Source organism: Triticum urartu, chromosome 6A, assembly GCF_056163025.1.
Source record: "Triticum urartu cultivar PI428250 chromosome 6A, HENAU_Tu73, whole genome shotgun sequence".
Lineage (NCBI taxonomy): Eukaryota > Viridiplantae > Streptophyta > Magnoliopsida > Poales > Poaceae > Triticum > Triticum urartu.
Window position 1 is genome coordinate 283,247,508 of NC_141878.1, and position 12,355 is coordinate 283,259,862.

Here is a 12,355-nt window from a genome sequence, read left to right on the forward strand (position 1 = left end):
GCATCGAGCGCAACAGGCTGGTGGAGGAATCCATGGATGCTGCCAATCAGCGTATTAAGGACATGAAACTGATGAAAGAGATCATCGCCCGCCGCGAGAACTAGTCTCCATGACCTGCAACGCATAAAGAAAGTAGAGATCAGCGAGCCAGATCATTGTATGCGTCTTCCTTCTTCTTTTGCCCTTGTGTATTTCGGGCGTAGCCGCATGTGCCTTTTTTAATTATCTTCCTAATTGTGTAAAAAAAATATTATCCACTCTCGTCGTCCTTATATATATACATCTACATCGTGCGTTTGACTCTCCCTGGTAATCGCTCTATCCAAGCTTTGAGAGTTTTGACTACGACGGTTGCCGATCACCGCCTGCTGCTGGGTAAGAACTGGTAAGAATTTGAGATTTTCTTGACGGATTTGTGACACCCACCACCACCTCTTGTTAGTAGTATGTAGGATCATATTCCTGTGTGTTTCTATTGCTGCTAACCATGGCAGGATCACAAGCCGACGAGACTGACTGGGAGAACATGACGAATAAGGAGTTGCATGATAAATTTCAGCAAATGATGAGTGGACAGGTGCAAGATGTGCTAAATAGATTTGAAGAGGCCATGGAGAAGATAGATGGCATGGAGAAGACGTTCGAAACAAAGCTCGATAACAAGTTTAATGAATTGCTCGCGCGTCTTCCACCACCACCACCGGCTGCACATAACACACCCCTACAACAACAACAACAACAACAACAACAACAACAACAGCAGCAACAACAACAACAACAACAACAACAACAACAACAACAACAACAACAACAACAACAACAACAGCAACAATAACAACAACAACAACAACAACGACTACCTCCATGTCGCGAAACAACCCTCCACCGAGCGAGCCGTCTCCCTCTTGCACCTGGCCAAATTGTTGGTGCTGCTGTTGATACTTCTGTGGCTCCTGCTGCTGATGCGGAGGAGGATGATTTTGCGGGAGATTACGAGGATGAGGTTGATCAAAATCAGAACTACGTGCAACCACCAGCACCGCAACCACGAGGTCGTCCACATGCAAATAATGGCAATGGTAGGGCTCCCCCTCAGGTACAAGATCATGACCATCTCCCTAAACTAAAATTGAATATTCCACCATTTGAGGGTAGATATGTTCCTGATATATATCTTACTTGGGAGTTAGAAACTGAACAACGATTTACATGTTTACAATATCCCGAGGAGAGACGTGTTCCTGCTGTTGTTTGTGTTTCACTAGTTTTGCATGTGTTTGGTGGTCTGAGCATTGTAGATTATATCCTATTCTAGCTACTTGGGCTGCTTTGAAAACTGCTATGCATACTCGTTGGGTTCCACCATATTATCAACGTGAATTACTTCAAAAATTGCAGCGTTTAAGATAAGGAAAAAATTCTGCAGAAGAATATTATCAGGAATTACAAAATGGCATGATTAGATGTGGTATTGTTGAGGAGAATGAAGCTATGCTTGCACGTTTTATGGGTGGATTAAATAGAGAGATTCAGACCATTCTAGAGTATAAGGAGTATACTAATATCACTCGTTTATTCCATCTTGCTTGTAAAGCTGAACGTGAAGTGCAGGATCGACAGGCATTGGCGCGAACTAACTTTTCTGCAGGTCGATCTTCATCATGGACACCATGTGCATCCTCTGCTTCCATTGCACTAGCATCTCCATCAGGTGCCACCTCCAGCCGTGATACAAGAAAGCAGGCACAACCACCACTATCTGCCAAGAGCACACCTGCTGGGCCTACGCAGAGCTCTTCTTATTCCATGGCATCAACAGGGCACACAAGTGATATTATTTGTCGTTGTTGTAAGGGAAGAGGACATTTTGCGAGAGAATGCAAATCTCAGAGTGTGATGATTGCTACTAAGGATGGTGGGTATGAGTCCACTAGTGATTATGATGAGGAGACTTTGGCTCTTATTACACGTGAAGAACACGGTGGAGATGATTCTGATCATGAGACGCAATACATGGCTCCTGAAGATGATGACAGGTATGAGTGTTTAGTTTCTCAACGTGTTTTGAGTGTGCAGGTCACACAAGCTGAGCAAAATCAGAGGCATAATTTTTTCCATACAAAGGGAGTTGTGAAGGAACGTTCTGTTCGTATCAGCATAGATGGAGGGAGATGCAACAACTTGGCTCGCATGGAGATGGTGGAGAAGCTATCTCTCACCACAAGACCACATCCACATCCTTACTACATCCAATGGTTCAACAACAGCGGCAAGGTTAAGGTAACACGTACTATTCATGTGCATTTTAGTATCTCTACATATGCTGATTATGTTGATTGTGATGTGGTACCTATGCAAACATTTTCCTTATTACTTGGTAGACCATGGCAATTTGATAAAAAAATTGTACACCATGGTAGAAACAATCAGTATAATCTTGTTCATAAGGATAAAAATATTACTTTTCTTCCTATGACTCCTGATTCCATTTTGAAAGAGGATATTAATAGAGATAATAAAGCAAAACAGGAGAAAAATAAGAGTGAAAATCAGATTGTGGCAAAAGAATTTGAGCAACAAATGAAGCCTAATAATAAACCATCTAGTGTTGCTTCTGAAATTAAATTGAAAAGTGCATGTTTACTTGCCACCAAATCTGATATTGATGATCTAGATTTTAGCAAATCTGTTTGCTATGCTTTTGTGTGCAAAGAGGCATTATTTTCATTCGAGGACGTGCCTTCCTCTTTGCCTCCTGCTGTCACTAACATTTTGTAGGAGTTCGCTGACGTCTTTCCACAAGACGTGCCACTGGGATTACCACCTATTCGAGGGATTGAGCATCAAATTGACGTAATTCCCAGTGCATCATTACCCAACCGTGTGCCATACCGTACCAATCCAGAGGAGACGAAGGAGATTATGTGTCAAGTATAGGAGCTGCTCGACAAAGGTTATATACGGGAATCCCTTAGTCCTTGTACTGTTCCTATCATTTTAGTGCCGAAAAAGGATGGTACATCGCGTATGTGTGTTGATTGTAGAGGCATTAATAATATTACTATTCGTTATCGTCATCCTATTACTAGGCTAGACGACATGCTTGATGAATTGAGTGGCTCTACAATATTATCCAAAGTTGATTTGCGTAGTGGATACCATCAAATTCGATTGAAATTGGGAGATGAATGGAAAACAACATTTAAAACTAAGTTTGGATTATATGAGTGGTTAGTGATGCCTTTTGGGTTAACTAATGCACCTAGTACTTTCATGAGGTTAATGAACGAAGTTTTACGTACTTTCATTGGACGATTTGTGGTAGTCTATTTTGATGATATACAGATTTATAGTAAATCTTTGGAGGAACATTTGGAACATTTACGTGCTGTTTTTATTGCTCTACGTGATGCACGTTTGTTTGGTAACCTTGGAAAGTGCACCTTTTGCACCGATCGAGTATCTTTTCTTGGCTATGTTGTTACTCCACAGGGAATTGAAGTTGATAAAGCCAAGATTGAAGCTATTGAGAGTTAGCCGCAGCCCAAAACGGTCACACAAGTGAGGAGTTTCCTTGGTCTCGCTGGTTTCTATTGGTGCTTTGTGAGAGATTTCAGCACCATTGCCGCACCTCTCAACGAGCTTACAAAGAAGGATGTGCCTTTTTTTTGGGGTACCGCACAGGAAGAAGCCTTCACGGTATTGAAAGATAAGTTGACACATGATCCTTTACTCCAACTTCCTGATTTTAATAAGACTTTTGAGCTTGAATGTGATGCTAGTGCAATTGGATTAGGAAGTGTGTTATTACAAGATGGCAAACCTGTTGCATACTTTTCTGAAAAATTGAGTGGACCTAGTCTGAACTATTCTACTTATGATAAAGAATTATATGCTCTTGTTCGGATCTTAGAAACATGGCAACATTATTTATGGCCCAAGGAATTTGTTATACATTCTGATCATGAATCTTTGAATAGCATTAAAAGTCAAGCAAAACTGAACCGTAGACATGCTAACTGGGTTGAATTCATTGAGACTTTCCCTTATGTCATTAAACACAAGAAGGGTAAAGAAAATGTTATTGTTGATGCTTTGTCTTGTCGTTATACTATGCTTTCACAACTTGACTTTAAAATATTTGGCTTGGAGACCATTAGAGATCAATATATGCATGATGCTGAATTTAAAGATGTATTGCAGAATTGTAAGGAAGGGAGAACTTGGAACATGTTCGTTCTTAATGATGGATTTGTGTTTCGTGCTAACAAGCTATGCATTCCAGCTAGCTCCGTTCGTCTTTTGTTGTTGCAGGAGGCACATGGAGGAGGATTAATGGGACACTTTGGCATCAAGAAGACGGAGGATATACTTACTACACATTTCTTTTGGCCAAAGATGAGACGGGATGTTGAGCGTTTTGTTGCTCGCTGCACTACATGTCAAAAAGCTAAGTCACGACTCAATCCTCATGGTTTATATATGCCTTTGCTTGTACCTAGTGTTCCTTGGGAGGATATATCTATGGACTTTGTTTTAGGTTTACCTCGAACAAAGAAGGGGAGAGATAGCATATTTGTTGTCGTGATAGATTCTTGAAAATGGCACACTTTATACCATGTCATAAAAGCGATGATGCTGTTAATGTTGCTGATTTGTTCTTTCATGAAATTATTCGCTTGCATGGTGTGCCAAATACTATTGTTTCAGATCATGATACTAAATTTCTTAGCCACTTTTGGAGATGTTTATGGGCTAAATTGGGGACTAAACTACTTTTTAGTACTACTTGTCACCCCCAAACTGATGGACAAACTGAAGTAGTCAATAGAACATTGTCTACTATGCTTAGGGTTGTTTTGAAGAATAATAAGAAAATGTGGGAAGAATGCTTGCCTCATATTGAATTTGCTTATAATCGTTCATTGCATTCTATTACTAAGATGTGCCCTTTTGAAATTGTGTATGATTTCCTACCTCGTGCACCTATTGATTAGTTGCCTCTTCCATCTTCGGAGAAGGTTAATTTTGATGCTAAAGAACATGCTGAATTGATTTTAAAAATGCATGAGTTAACTAAGGAAAACATTGAGCGTATGAATGCTAAATATAAACTTGCTGGAGATAAGGGTAGAAAACATGTTGTGTTTGCACCTAGAGATCTTGTTTGGTTACATTTGCGTAAGGATAGATTTCCTAATTTGCGGAAATCAAAGCTAATGCCACGTGCTGATGGTTCTTTTAAGGTGTTAGAGAAAATAAATGATCATGCATATAAACTTGATCTGCCTGCAGATTTTGGGGTTAGTCCCACTTTTAACATTGTAGATTTAAAGCCTTATTTGGGTGAGGAAGATGAGCTTTCGTCGAGGACGACTTCATTTGAAGAAGGGAGGATGATGAGGACATCAATACCATTGTTACACCCACAACCCCTGCTGCTATACATACTGGACCAATTAGTAGAGCTCGCGCACGCCAATTAAATTATCAGGTACTTTCGTTCCTTGATAATGATTCTGATGTTCATGAGAATATGATGCTGCCTAAATTGGATACATTTGTTTTGCTTACAAATGAAGGGCTTGGCATGGAGAAGAGGGATGAACACTAGAGCAAGACCAAGCATGGAGATGATGGCATGCGCAAGGAAACAGGCCCTCGTGGTCAGGTTGATCGTGCTCCGGCGTGGTCAATAACCCCTCGGAAGTTGGTTTAGCGATTGCTAAGGCGCGACGTCTCGCACGTTCGTAGTTGGATCGTCAAGGTAGATTCCCACAGAAAACGATAGCCACCATCTCATCGAAACATCGGGACACCTTTGCCTCTATCAAGTGGTATCAGATTTCCAGGTTGCTCGGTGAGATTTTACAGTTTTTCGTAGATTAGATCGAGTCTGTTCTTCATACCTACAGTCCACGAAAAAGCCACAAAAAAAATTAGGGTTAGTTCATCATATCCGAACCAATCTGAGCCTTTGCATAATCTTTTTAGGGTTTTTGCTTTGTTGAATTTGCGGTTGCATCGTCGTGTCAAGTTGCTGGTCTTAGAGTCTAGTCTTTTAGAGTTTCGAGTTCTGGTCATAAGTTGTCACGCCGCCGCCGCACCATCATCATCGCCCATCTACCACTTTTGCTTATCCGCCACCGCTCTGAATCCTTATCCATATACCACATACCACCATCGCTACCATATACCACCACCGCTGCCATATACCACAACCATATATCCACCACCAATCCGAGTTCTTCTCATATTAGGTTTGTTCTTGAGATCAATCTCAATTCCGATTCGTGTTTCCTTGCCTGCGTAGGTCTCGAAAAAAAAAAAAAAGAGTCTGGAGACCCCCGGGCAGTTTTTAGGCCAAAATTTTCTCGGGCAAAATTTTTTTTTCCCTATCCTATTTTTAGGCTTTTCTGAGTCTTTTGAGCCACGTGCCATCATAGTGATTTTTTGTCGCACTTTTTCGTCGTCGCTGCCCTGATTTCCGAAAAAAAAAGTGGAAAAAAAATTTTCGTGCCCATCCTATCAGTTTGATGTGGGAAGAGTTTTGAGACACTCGCCATTATAGTAATTTTTCGCAAAAAAAAAAAAAAGAGGAGCGCAAAAAAAAAAAAGGGGAGCGCAAAAAAAAAAAAAAAGAGGAGCGCAAAAAAAAAGCGAAAAAAAAAGTTCCAGAGTGTGCTTTTCCCTTATTTACGTGCAGCGCCGTGATTTTGTTAGTGTTCTAGGCTCGCGTCTCTAGCACGGTCTAGCCTAGGACCAGCACAGTACCGTCGTTGAGCGTTTATTCAACTTTGCATCTCTGAATTGATTATTGCTGACCCTTTTTGCTACCATACTATAAGCCTTCCCAGCTCCACATACCTCTACGTCGTGCGTTTGACTCTCCCTGGCAATCGCTCTATCCAAGCTTTTGAGAGTTTTGACTACAACGGTTGCCGATCACCGCCTGCTGCTGGGTAAGAACTGGTAAGAATTTGAGATTTGCTTGACGGATTTGTGACACCCGCCACCACCACCTCTTGTTAGTATTCTGTAGGATCATATTCTTGTGTGTTTTCTATTGTTGCTAACCATGGCAGGATCACAAGCCGACGAGACTGACTGGGAGAACATGACGAATCAGGAGTTGCATGATAAATTTCAGCAAATGATGAATGGACAGGTGCAGGATGTGCTAAACAGATTTGAAGAGGCCATGGAGAAGATAGATGACATGGAGAAGACGTTCGAAACAAAGCTCGATAACAGGTTTAATGAATTGCTCGCGCGTCTTCCACCACCACCACCGGCTGCACCTAACGCACCTCTACAACAACAACAACGACGACTACCTACACATCGTGAAACAGCCCTCCGCCGAGCGAGCCGTCTCCCTCTTGCACCTGGCCAAACTGTTGGTGCTCCTGTTGCTACTTCTGTGGCTCCTGCTGCTGATGCGGAGGAGGATGATTTTGCTAGCGATTACAAGGATGAGGTTGATCAAAATCAGAACTACGTGCCACCACCAGCACAGCAACCATCAGGTCGTCCACATGCAAATAATGGCAATGGTAGGGCTCACCCTCAGGTACGAGATCATGACCATCTCCCTAAACTAAAATTGAATATTCCACCATTTGAGGGTAGATATGTTCCTGATATATACCTTACTTGGGAGTTAGAAACTGAACAACGATTTACATGTTTACAATATCCCGAGGAGAGACGTGTTCCTGCTGCTGTTTGTGCATTCACTAGTTTTGCATGTGTTTGGTGGTCTGAGCATTGTAGATTATATCCCATTCCTGCTACTTGAGCTGCTTTGAAAACTGCTATGCGTACTCGTTGGGTTCCACCATATTATCAACGTGAATTACTTCAAAAATTGCAGCGCTTAAGACAGGGAAAAAATTCTGTAGAAGAATATTATCAGGAATTACAAACTGGCATGATTAGATGTGGTATTGTTGAGGAGAATGAAGCTATGCTTGCACGTTTTATGGGTGGATTAAATAGAGAGATTCAGACGATTCTAGAGTATAAGGAGTATACTAATATCACTCGTTTATTCCATCTTGCTTGTAAAGCTGAACGTGAAGTGCAGGATCGACAGGCATTGGCGCGGACTAACTTTTCTGCAGGTCGACCTTCTTCATGGACACCACGTGCATCATCTACTTCCACACGTTCTGCTTCACCGGCGCCTCCGTCGGCTGCCACCTCCAACCGTGATACAATAAAGCAGGCACAATCACCACTATCTGCCAAGAGCACACCTTCTGGGCCTGCAAAGAGCTCTTCTTCATCCATGGCATCAACAGGGCAGACACATGATATTATTTGTCGACGTTGTAAGGGTGGAGGTCATTATGCGAGAGAATGCCCATCTAAGCGTGTGATGATTGTTACTGAGGATGGTGGGTATGAGTCCGCTAGTGACTATGATGAGGAGACTTTGGCTCTTATTACACGTGACGAACACGGTGGAGACGATTCTGATCATGAGACGCAATACATGGCTCCTGAAGATGCTGACAGGTATGAATGTTTAGTTGCTCAACGTGTTTTGAGTGTGCAGGTTACACAAGCTGAGCAAAATCAGAGGCATAATTTGTTCCATACAAAGGGAGTTGTGAAGGAACGTTCTGTTCGCGTGATCATAGATGGAGGGAGTTGCAACAACTTGGCTAGCATCGAGATGGTGGAGAAGCTATCTCTCACCACAAGACCACATCCACATCCTTACTACATCCAATGGTTCAACAACAGCGGCAAGGTTAAGGTAACACGTACTGTTCGTGTGCATTTTAGTATCTCTACATATGCTGATTATGTTGATTGTGATGTGGTACCTATGCAAGCATGTTCCTTATTACTTGGTAGACCATGGCAATTTGATAAAAATTCTATTCACCATGGTAGAAACAATCAGTATACTCTTGTTCATAAGGATAAAAATATTACTTTGCTTCCTATGACTCCTGATTCCATTTTGAAAGATGATATTAATAGAGCTAATAAAGCAAAACAGGAGAAAACTAAGAGTGAAAATCAGATTGTGGCAAAAGAATTTGAGCAACAAATGCAGCCTAATAATAATAAACAATCTAGTGTTGCTTCTGAAATTAAATTGAAAAGTGCATGTTTACTTGCCACCAAATCTGATATTGATGATCTAGATTTTAGCAAATCTGTTTGCTATGCTTTTGTGTGCAAAGAGGCATTATTTTCATTCGAGGACGCGCCTTCCTCTTTGCCTCCTGCTGTCACTAACATTTTGCAGGAGTTCGCCGACGTCTTTCCACAAGACGTGCCACCGGGATTACCACCTATTCGCGGGATTGAGCATCAAATTGACTTAATTCCCGGTGCATCATTACCCAACCGTGCACCATACCGTACCAATCCAGAGGAGACGAAGGAGATTATGCGTCAAGTACAAGAACTGCTCGACAAAGGTTATATACGCGAATCCCTTAGTCCTTGTGCTGTTCCTATCATTTTAGTGCCGAAAAAGGATGGTACGTCGCGTATGTGCGTTGATTGTAGAGGCATTAATAATATTACTATTCGTTATCGTCATCCTATTCCTAGGCTAGATGATATGCTTGATGAATTGAGTGGCTCTACAATATTCTCCAAAGTTGATTTGCGTAGTGGTTACCATCAAATTCGTATGAAATTGGGAGATGAATGGAAAACAACATTTAAAACTAAGTTTGGATTATATGAGTGGTTAGTCATGCCTTTTGGGTTAACTAATGCACCTAGTACTTTCATGAGGTTAATGAACGAAGTTTTACGTGCCTTCATTGGACGATTTGTGGTAGTTTACTTTGATGACATATTGATTTATAGCAAATCTTTGGAGGACCATTTGGAACATTTACGTGCTGTTTTTATTGCTCTACGTGATGCACGTTTGTTTGGTAACCTTGGAAAGTGCACCTTTTGCACCGACCGAGTATCTTTTCTTGGCTATGTTGTTACTCCACAGGGAATTGAAGTTGATAAAGCCAAGATTGAAGCTATTGAGAGTTGGCCGCAGCCCAAAACGGTCACACAAGTGAGGAGTTTCCTTGGCCTCGCTGGTTTCTATAGGCGTTTTGTGAGAGATTTCAGCACCATTGCTGCACCTCTCAACGAGCTTACAAAGAAGGATGTACCTTTTGTTTGGGGTACCGCACAGGAAGAAGCCTTCACGGTATTGAAAGATAAGTTAACACATGCTCCTTTACTCCAACTTCCTAATTTCAATAAGACTTTTGAGCTTGAATGTGATGCTAGTGGAATTGGATTAGGAGGTGTGTTATTACAAGATGGAAAACCTGTTGCATACTTTTCTGAAAAATTGAGTGGGCCTAGTCTGAACTATTCTACTTATGATAAAGAATTATATGCTCTTGTTCGGACCTTAGAAACATGGCAACATTATTTATGGCCCAAGGAATTTGTTATACATTCTGATCATGAATCTTTGAAACACATTAAAAGTCAAGCAAAACTGAACCGTAGACATGCTAAATGGGTTGAATTCATTGAGACTTTCCCTTATGTCATTAAACACAAGAAGGGTAAAGAAAATGTTATTGCTGATGCCTTGTCTCGTCGTTATACTATGCTTTCACAACTTGACTTTAAAATATTTGGTTTGGAGACCATCAAAGATCAATATGTTCATGATGCTGAATTTAAAGATGTATTGCAGAATTGTAAGGAAGGGAGAACTTGGAACAAGTTCGTTCTTAACGATGGATTTGTGTTTCGTGCTAACAAGCTATGCATTCCAGCTAGCTCCGTTCGTCTTTTGTTATTGCAGGAGGCGCATGGAGGAGGATTAATGGGACACTTTGGCGTCAAGAAGACGGAGGATATACTTGCTACACATTTCTTTTGGCCAAAGATGAGACGGGATGTTGAGCGTTTTGTTGCTCGCTGCACTACATGTCAAAGAGCTAAGTCACGACTCAATCCTCATGGTTTATATATGCCTTTGCCTGTACCTAGTGTTCCTTGGGAGGATATATCTATGGACTTTGTTTTAGGTTTACCTCGAACAAAGAAGGGGAGGGATAGCATATTTGTTGTCGTGGATAGGTTCTCGAAAATGGCACACTTTATACCATGTCATAAAAGCGATGATGCTGTTAATGTTGCTGATTTGTTCTTTCGTGAAATTATTCGCTTACATGGTGTGCCAAATACTATTGTTTCAGATCGTGATACTAAATTTCTTAGCCACTTTTGGAGATGTTTATGGGCTAAGTTGGGGACTAAGCTGCTTTTTAGTACTACTTGTCACCCTCAAACTGATGGACAAACTGAAGCAGTCAATAGAACATTGTCTACTATGCTTAGGGCTGTTTTGAAGAATAACAAGAAAATGTGGGAAGAATGCTTGCCTCATATTGAATTTGCTTATAATCGTTCATTGCATTCTACTACTAAGATGTGCCCTTTTGAAATTGTGTATGGTTTCCTACCTCGTGCACCTATTGATTTGTTGCCTCTTCCATCTTCGGAGAAGGTTAATTTTGATGCTAAAGAACGTTCTGAATTGATTTTAAAAATGCATGAGTTAACTAAGGAAAACATTGAGCGTATGAATGCTAAATATAAACTTGCTGGAGATAAGGGTAGAAAACATGTTGTGTTTGCACCTGGCGATCTTGTTTGGTTACATTTGCGTAAAGATAGATTTCCTAATCTGCGCAAATCAAAGCTAATGCCACGTGCTGATGGTCCTTTTAAGGTTTTAGAGAAAATAAATGATAATGCATATAAACTTGAGCTACCTGCAGATTTTGGGGTTAGTCCCACTTTTAACATTGCAGATTTGAAGCCTTATTTGGGTGAGGAAGATGAGCTTCCGTCGAGGACGACTTCATTTCAAGAAGGGGAGGATGATGACGACATCAATACCATTGTTACACCCACAGCCCCTACTGTTACATATACTGGACCAATTACTAGAGCTCGCGCACGCCAATTAAATTACCAGGTACTTTCGTTTCTTGGTAATGATTCTAATGTTCATGAGATTATGATGCTACCTAAATTGGATACATTTGTTTTGCTTACAAATGAAGGTCCTAGCTTGGAGAAGGATGAACATTGGAGCAAGAACACGAATGGAGTTGATGGCATGCGCAAGGGGATCAAGAACGGAGTTACAAGTGATGATTTCAGGACTTTGAAGCCGCCATAAGGAGTGCATGAAGCCTTGGACGAAATATACAAGATGCCACTTCATAATATTCGTCCATAGGCTATTCCAGGTGCTGCGTCACCTTATTAATGGGCCAGGCCCATGTAATTTCGAAATACTTAAGTATAGGCTATTTTTAGAGTCCGTATGTGTGGGGAAACA